Here is a 7,455-nt window from a genome sequence, read left to right as displayed (position 1 = left end):
ACCAGTCCTTAAGGTTCACCCATGGGTCAGGTCAGTCTGTGAGTTAATTAACTCTTTCTGGCCCTGTCACCTTCCAATGAAATATTATATTAAACTCATAACATCACAGGGGGGCAGCTGCCCCAGGGCCCAGCAATTTAAAAGGTCCTGGGGCTCCCGGCCCCCGCTGCCATAGTAGCCCCAGGCCCTTTAAATCGCTGCCAGAGCCCTGGGCAGCACAGGCCAGGCAGAGCTGACAGGCTGGATGGGGGAGGCTAACCCCAGCCCCACCCCTTCTGCCCGAGGCCCCACCCCGATCACTATATCACACATGTTTGTTGACCCCCTTAAAGAATTCTAGGAGATGGGTGAGGCACAGTTTCCCTTTGAAAAGCTGTGGTGATTCTTCCCCAACAGTGTTCAACTTTGTGTCTCACCATTCTGGTCTTTACTATTCTTTCAACCAATTTGACTGGTACTGGCCTGGATTCCCTCTGAAGCCTTTTTTAAACATCAGCATCACATTAGCTGTGTGCCAGTCATCTGATACAGAGGCTGATTTAAGCCAGAGGTTACATCCCACCGTTACTAGTCTGATTTGATCATTTGATAGCTGAGTTCCATCAGAACGCTTCCATCTGGTCCTGGTGACTTATTACTGTTTCATTTATCAGGTTTTTTTCCAAAACCTCCTCTACTCACACCTCAGTGAGACAGTTCCTCAGATTTGTCACCTAAAAAGAATGGCTCAGGTGTGGAAAGCTCCATCACATCATTTGCAGTGACGACTGATGCAAAGAATCCATTTAGCCTCCCTGCAACAGCCTCATCTTCCTTGAGTGCTCCTTTAACCCCTCGATCTTCCAGTGGCCCCACTCATTGTTTGGCAGGCTGACCGCTTCTGCTGTACTTTAAAAACAATTTGCTGTTAATTTTTGTGTCATTTGTTAGTTGATTTTCATATCTTCCGAACTCGGTACACAGTGTCACCAAGATCCATTAAACAAGTATGAGTCACACCCCCCCAAAAAGTCATGAGATTGGTTTAAAAATAATGAGATTTAAAAATACACTGACGTGGGGTTCATTTTCAAGTGCCTTTGGTTTCTCAGCCTCTGGGATCACTTGCTTCAAGTTTTCTAACTTCTCTGCAACTCACTTTTTTAAATAAACTTTTTAAAGAAAACTGAAAGTTGAGATTCCTGAGCAGTCTCGTGATCTCAGAATCTGGGGCTTTCAGAAAGACAGGAACTAGTGCGAGACTCCCAATAAAATCCCAGGAGCTGGTTCTGCTGGCCATCTCTCAAGCAGAGCACCGACAAACGAAGGCACTGAGGGTTGGTTAGTGGACATTTCTGGTCTCACAGTCCATCAGTGGCAGAGACGCTGTTTCCATCTGCATTGGGCTATAGAGCCTCCTGTTGTAAGGAACAGGGTTACGTCACAGAGAGCCGGACATAACAGTGACTGACTCGCAGATTCACAGGTTCCTCAAGCACGGCTCAGAGGATCTCCTCCACTTACTCAGGCATGAGACATGCACGCACCGGCTAAGCAAGGCCATGCACATTCTTAATAGAAAGGGGTGTGACCCATAGAATCATAGAATATCAGGGTTGGAAGGGACCTCAGGAGGTCATCTAGTCCAACCCCCTGCTCAAAGCAGGACCAATTCCCAACTAAATCATCCCAGCCAGGGCTTTGTCAAGCCTTAAAAACCTCTAAGAAAGGAGATTCCACCACCTCCCTAGGTAATGAATTCCAGTGCTTCACCACCCTCCTAGTGAAATAGTGTTAACTAATATCCAACCTAGACCTCCCCCACTGCAACTTGAGACCTTTGCTCCTTGTTCTGTCATCTTCCACCACTGAGAACAGCCGAGCTCCATCCTCTTTGGAACCCCCCTTCAGGTAGTTGAAAGCAGCTATCAAATCCCCCCCCATTCTTCTCTTCTGAAGACTAAACAATCCCAGTTCCCTCAGCCTCTCCTCATAAGTCATGTGCTCCAGACCCCTAATCATTTTTGTTGCCCTCCTCTGGACTCTTTCCAATTTTTCCACATCCTTCTTCTAGTGTGGAGCCCAAAACTGGACATAGTACTCCAGATGAGGCCTCACCAATGTCGAATAAAGGGGAATGATCACGTTCCTCCATCTGCTGGCAATATCCCTACTTATACAGCCCAAAATGCCATTAGCCTTCTTGGCAACAAGAGCATACTGTTGACTCATATCCAGCTTCTCGTCCACTGTGACCCCTAGGTCCTTTTCTGCAGAACTGCTACCTAGCCATTCGGTCCCTAGTCTGTAGCAGTTCATGGGATTCTTCCATTCTAAGTGCAGGACTCTGCACTTGTCCTTGTTGAACCTCATCAGGTTTTTTTTGGCCCAATCCTCTAATTTGTTTGGGTCCCTCTGTATCCGATCCCTACCCTCTAGTGTATCTACCACGCCTCCCAGTTTAGTGTCATCTGCAAACTTGCTGAGAGTGCAGTCCACACCATCCTCCAGATCATTAATAAAGATATTAAACAAAACCGGCCCCAGAACCGTCCCTTGGGGCACTCCGCTTGAAACCTGCTGCCAACTAGACATGGAGCCATTGATCACCACCCGTTGAGCCCGACGATCTAGCCAGCTTTCTATCCACCTTACAGTCCATTCATCCAGCCCATACTTCTTTAACTTGGCAGCAAGAATACTGTGGGAGACCGTATCAAAAGCTTTGCTAAAGTCAAGGAATAACACATCCACTGTTTTCCCCTCATCCACAGAGCCAGTTATCTCCTCATAGAAGGCAATTAGGTTAGTCAGGCACGACTTCCCCTTGGTGAATCCATGCTGACTGTTCCTGATCACTTTCCTCTCCTCTAAGTGTTTCATAATTGATTCCTTGAGGACCTGCTCCATGATTTTTCCAGGGACTGAGGTGAGGCTGACTGGACTGTAGTTCCCCGGATTCTCCTTCTTCCCTTTTTTAAAGATGGGCACTACATTAGCCTTTTTCCAGTTATCCGGGACTTCCCCCGATCACCATGAGTTTTCAAAAATAATGGCCAATGGCTCTGCAATCTCATCCGCCAACTCCTTTAGCACCCTCGGATGCAGCACATCTGGCCCCATGGACTTGTGCACATCCAATTTTTCTGAATAGTCCCGAACCACTTCTTTCTCCACAGAGGGCTGGTCACCTTCTCCCCATACTGTGCTGCCCAGTGCAGCAGTCTTGGAGCTGACCTTGTTCGTGAAGACAGAGGCAAAAAAATCATTGAGTACATTAGCTTTTTCCACATCCTCGGACCTAAACAACCCCCTCCCCTAGAACCAGCTATCCCCAAACTTGGTGATGATGGAAATTTGGATGCAGGGTGTGAGGTCTATCTCCAGCGCTAGAGCGTCTCTCAGTGCTCATGGATGGGGTGAGGGTCAGGATCAGAGCGAAGGGCAGCCCAGCAGGGCTCTGTTCAGCCAGGCAACGCTCTCCAGATCCTTCGCTCTCTGAAAGCACGTCCTGATTCCCCCTCTTACTGCCAAGCTGCAGGAGGGGCCCAGAACTCCCTTGTCAAAGGGGCTGTGCTAATGACAGGCCTCATCCCCAAGGGGTGTTGGGAAGAGTTCAGGTTCTCCACCCAGTGCCCCAAATCACTCTTATGAGGCACACAGAGCTGAAATCTCTCTACGGCGCTTAGCTCTGGCCCCAATCATTATAGTGTCCGAGCACCTCACAATCTCTAACATGTTTATCAGAGCAACACCCCGTGCAGCAGGGCCGTGCTACTAACACCACTGGGCAGATCCCAAGACCAGAAGACACCATTGTGATCCTTTAGTCTGACCCCCTGCACAGCACAGGTCAGAGACCTCCCCCACAATAACCCCTAGAGCAGAGCTGTTAAAACAACCTCCTGCCTTGATTTAACAGTTCTCAGTGATGGAGAATCTACCCCGGCCCTTGGTAAATTGTTCCAATGGTTAATTACCCTCATTGTTCAAAAAATTACACCTTAGTTCAAGTCTCAATTTGTCTAGCTTCAGCTTCCAGACATTGGATCCTCTTGTAACTTTCTCTGACAGACTGAAGAGCCCATTGTTAAATGATTGCTCCTCATGCAGCTACTTACAGACTGTGACCACGTCGCCCCTTCCCCTTCTCTTTGTTAAACTAAATAGACTGAGCTCTGTGAGTCTCTCACTAGGAGGCAGGTTTTCTAATCCTTTCATCATTCTCTGGGCTCTTCTCTGAAGACCTCTCCAATTTATCAACATCCTTCTTGAACTGTAGACACCAGAACTGGACACAGGATTCCAGCAGTGGTCACACCAGAGCCACATACAGAGGTAAAATAACCCCTCTGCCCCTACTCGAGATTCCCCTCTTTGTTCATCCCGGGTTGCACTCACTTTTTCATCTATAGCACCACACTGGGAGCTCGTGTTCAGCTGACTATGACCCCCAAGTCTTTCTCAGAGTTACTGCATCTCAATTCCGCATTCGGTAAGGATGGCCAGCATCTCTTGCTCCTAGATGTACACCTCTACATTGAGCCATATTAAAACACATGTTGCTGAGGCATGGAGGGACTAATAGAGTTGCCCAAGATCACAGAAGAAATCAGTGGAAGAGCCTAGAACTGAAGCCAGTTCTTCTGAGTCCCAGGCCAGCACTTTAACCCCTGAACCATCCTTCCTCTCTGGGGCTAGTGGTTGGGGAGGGAGCAGCTGGCAGCTCAGCATGCTGAGATTACCAGAAACTCAGGGAATTAAACTCCTGTGACATCACTACACAGGAACCCAAGAACAATTCCTTTTCCCAGACGATAACGCTGAGTCATGCTTTCTCCTGAATCTATTCAGGGACAACTCCATCAGCCAGAGCACGGAGCAGGGTCATAGTGAACAAGCAACTCCACATGAGTTCCCAGTGTGACTCAAAATGGACTAATGTGACCAATAGGGACATAGGCCTGGAAGGGACCTCCTGAGTCCAGGATTCTAGTTCCCTGCTATCATAGGAGACCCCGGCATATCGCCTGGTGCATAAGCCTCTGTAAGCAGGGTCTGAGTGAGTTCTCCCGTGACAGCTAGCTGGGAGAGGGAGACACTTCAGGAGCAAACTGTATTTACATAAACACACCTACTCTGCCTAGATATCCAGCTGATAGAGTGAGGTTGCTCAAAGTGATCAGCTTTGGCTGGTGGTGGGTTACAAACAGAGGTGAAAGTAAGCTGGTCCGCTCCGGCACAGCGTACCGGCAAGAGCCAATACACCGTGCCGGACTGCACTGGTTTCCGCGGCGGGGATTTAAAGGGCTCAGAACTCCCTGCGGTGGGAGGAGCTCCGGGCCCTTTAAATCCCGGCCCCAGCCCGGCAAGGCTCGGGGCTCCCCGCAGCTGTGGGAGCCCTGAGCCCTTTAAATCCCAGCCCCAGCCCAGCCGCTGGAGCTGCGGGCGGGATTCAAAGGGCTCTGGGCTCCCCGCTACGACGGGGAGCTCTGAGCCCTTTAAATCCTGGCCCCAGCTTGGCTGCCGGAGCTGCGGGGGGGGATTTAAAGGGCTCGGGGCTCCTCGCAGCCGCGGGAGCTCCGGGCCCTTTAAATCCATGCCCGAGGCCGGCTGCCGGGCTGGGGCCGGGATTTAAAGGGCCTGGAGCTCCCATTGCTGCAGGGAGCCCCAAGCCCTTTAATTTGCCCCTGATCCCCGGGGGCTCTCAGCCACCTCTGCAGCTGGGAGCTCCAGGTTGATTTAAAGGCCCTTAAATCTCGAGAGGCCTTTAAATCTCGAGAGGCCCCGCCTCTTCCGGTTGAGGCCCCATTTCTTCCGGATGAGGCCACGCCCCCTCCCTCAGGACTCCGGCAGTACCGGTAAGTCCTGTAAGTTACTTTCACCCCTGGTTACAAATCACTGTAGTACTGAATGCAAGGATAGTGAGTCCCTCTGAGATAAAAGAAACTCACTAAGCTAGGGACTGGAATGACAGACCCCTGTGAAAGTGAGAAGGGTGGAGACAGGTTTAACCTAAGGGACCCCAGTCTGATGTAACTTGTTCCTGCCCACTGTTCAAAGATAGAGCTAAATAGATTCCATTAGGAACCTTTTGTTATTTTAAGTTCTCAAATGAGAGCTGAAATCACTTGTGGTGGGACAGCGTTTCTGCTTGGCCTCCTGCAAGCTGAAAATATCCATGAGGCAGCAGTCACTAAGAGACTGACTTGCCGAGGTCACAGCAGAGAGGCAGCTGGCAGCAGAAGGGAACTAACAGTAGGCTGGCAGGCGCGGTGAGTGGCCAGAGCAGAATGAGCCGCTGGCAGGGTAACTAGCAGAGAGGAACCGTGGCTGGCAGGGTGGCCTGCAGAGGGAACCCGTGACTGACAAGTGCTCAGATGGCGGAGCGAGCAAGGTGCCTCCCAGGGGTGGGAGGTGAACTCACACAGATGCACCTTGGAACCCTGGGTCCTCATTGACCAGGGACAACCACAGTGAGTGGGGTGAGGTGAGGGAGCAGAGAGGGGCACAGTAAAGGAACTTTTGGTTGTAGAACTCAAGACTATGAGGCAGAAGGCTCTGCCCCACGCACTCTGGGGTAGGTGTGCTGCTCACGGTTTTAGGATTATGAATCCTGCTTGAGGCATTTCCCTAATTATTGTCTGGTGACTTCTCTCCTTTCCCTAAAAGTTTCTTTTCTACACTCAGTTTCTGTGCTTGCAAGTGGGAAGGCGCCCATGGGTGGGCTTTCATTTCCCAGGTTACTGGGTGGGGCTTACTGACATATACATGGGTGGGGCTTCGCTTGAATCAGTTTCAGCTTCTTTGTTTTTCTCACGAGTTTTTTATTTGTTGTTGCACGAATGAGCCAAAGGTCCATTGTAATAAGAGCAAAAGCAAAACCCGACTTACAATGAAATGTGCACACCATGCCGTAGCAAACGGGTTCACGTACAGATCTCAACTACACTGTATAATGCTGTGCAAGCTTAACCAAAATCCGTCCAAATGTACAGCACCACCTGGAGTCAAGCCGCTGCCTGAGGACCGGATCTGTCTGGAACGATCTGCATGGGTAATTCTTCGTTGCTGTGCTTCAAATATGCACAGGAAGGTTTTTTCCCCTAAAGCATCTCATGCCCCCCTGCCCCACCCAAATACATTCTGCACCCCCCAGGGGGGTTTGACCCCATTTTGAGAACCTCTGGACTAGATGATCTAATGGCTCCTTCTCACCTTAAATTCTATGACTCTGTGAATCATTGTATTGAGTGGATTGTTATCTTGGCTGCAACTTGAACAAGTTGCTCCTGTGAATGCTGACAGGCATTCAACAAGGATAGGAGTACTTGTGGCACCTTAGAGACTAACAAATTTATTAGAGCATAAGCTTTCGTGGACTACAGCCCACTTCTTCGGATGCATACCGAAGAAGCTTATGCTCTAATAAATTTGTTAGTCTCTAAGGTGCCACAAGTACTCCTGTTCTTTTTG

Source organism: Malaclemys terrapin, chromosome 1 (genome assembly GCF_027887155.1).
Source record: "Malaclemys terrapin pileata isolate rMalTer1 chromosome 1, rMalTer1.hap1, whole genome shotgun sequence".
NCBI lineage: Eukaryota > Metazoa > Chordata > Testudines > Emydidae > Malaclemys > Malaclemys terrapin.
This window is presented reverse-complemented; position numbering follows the sequence as displayed.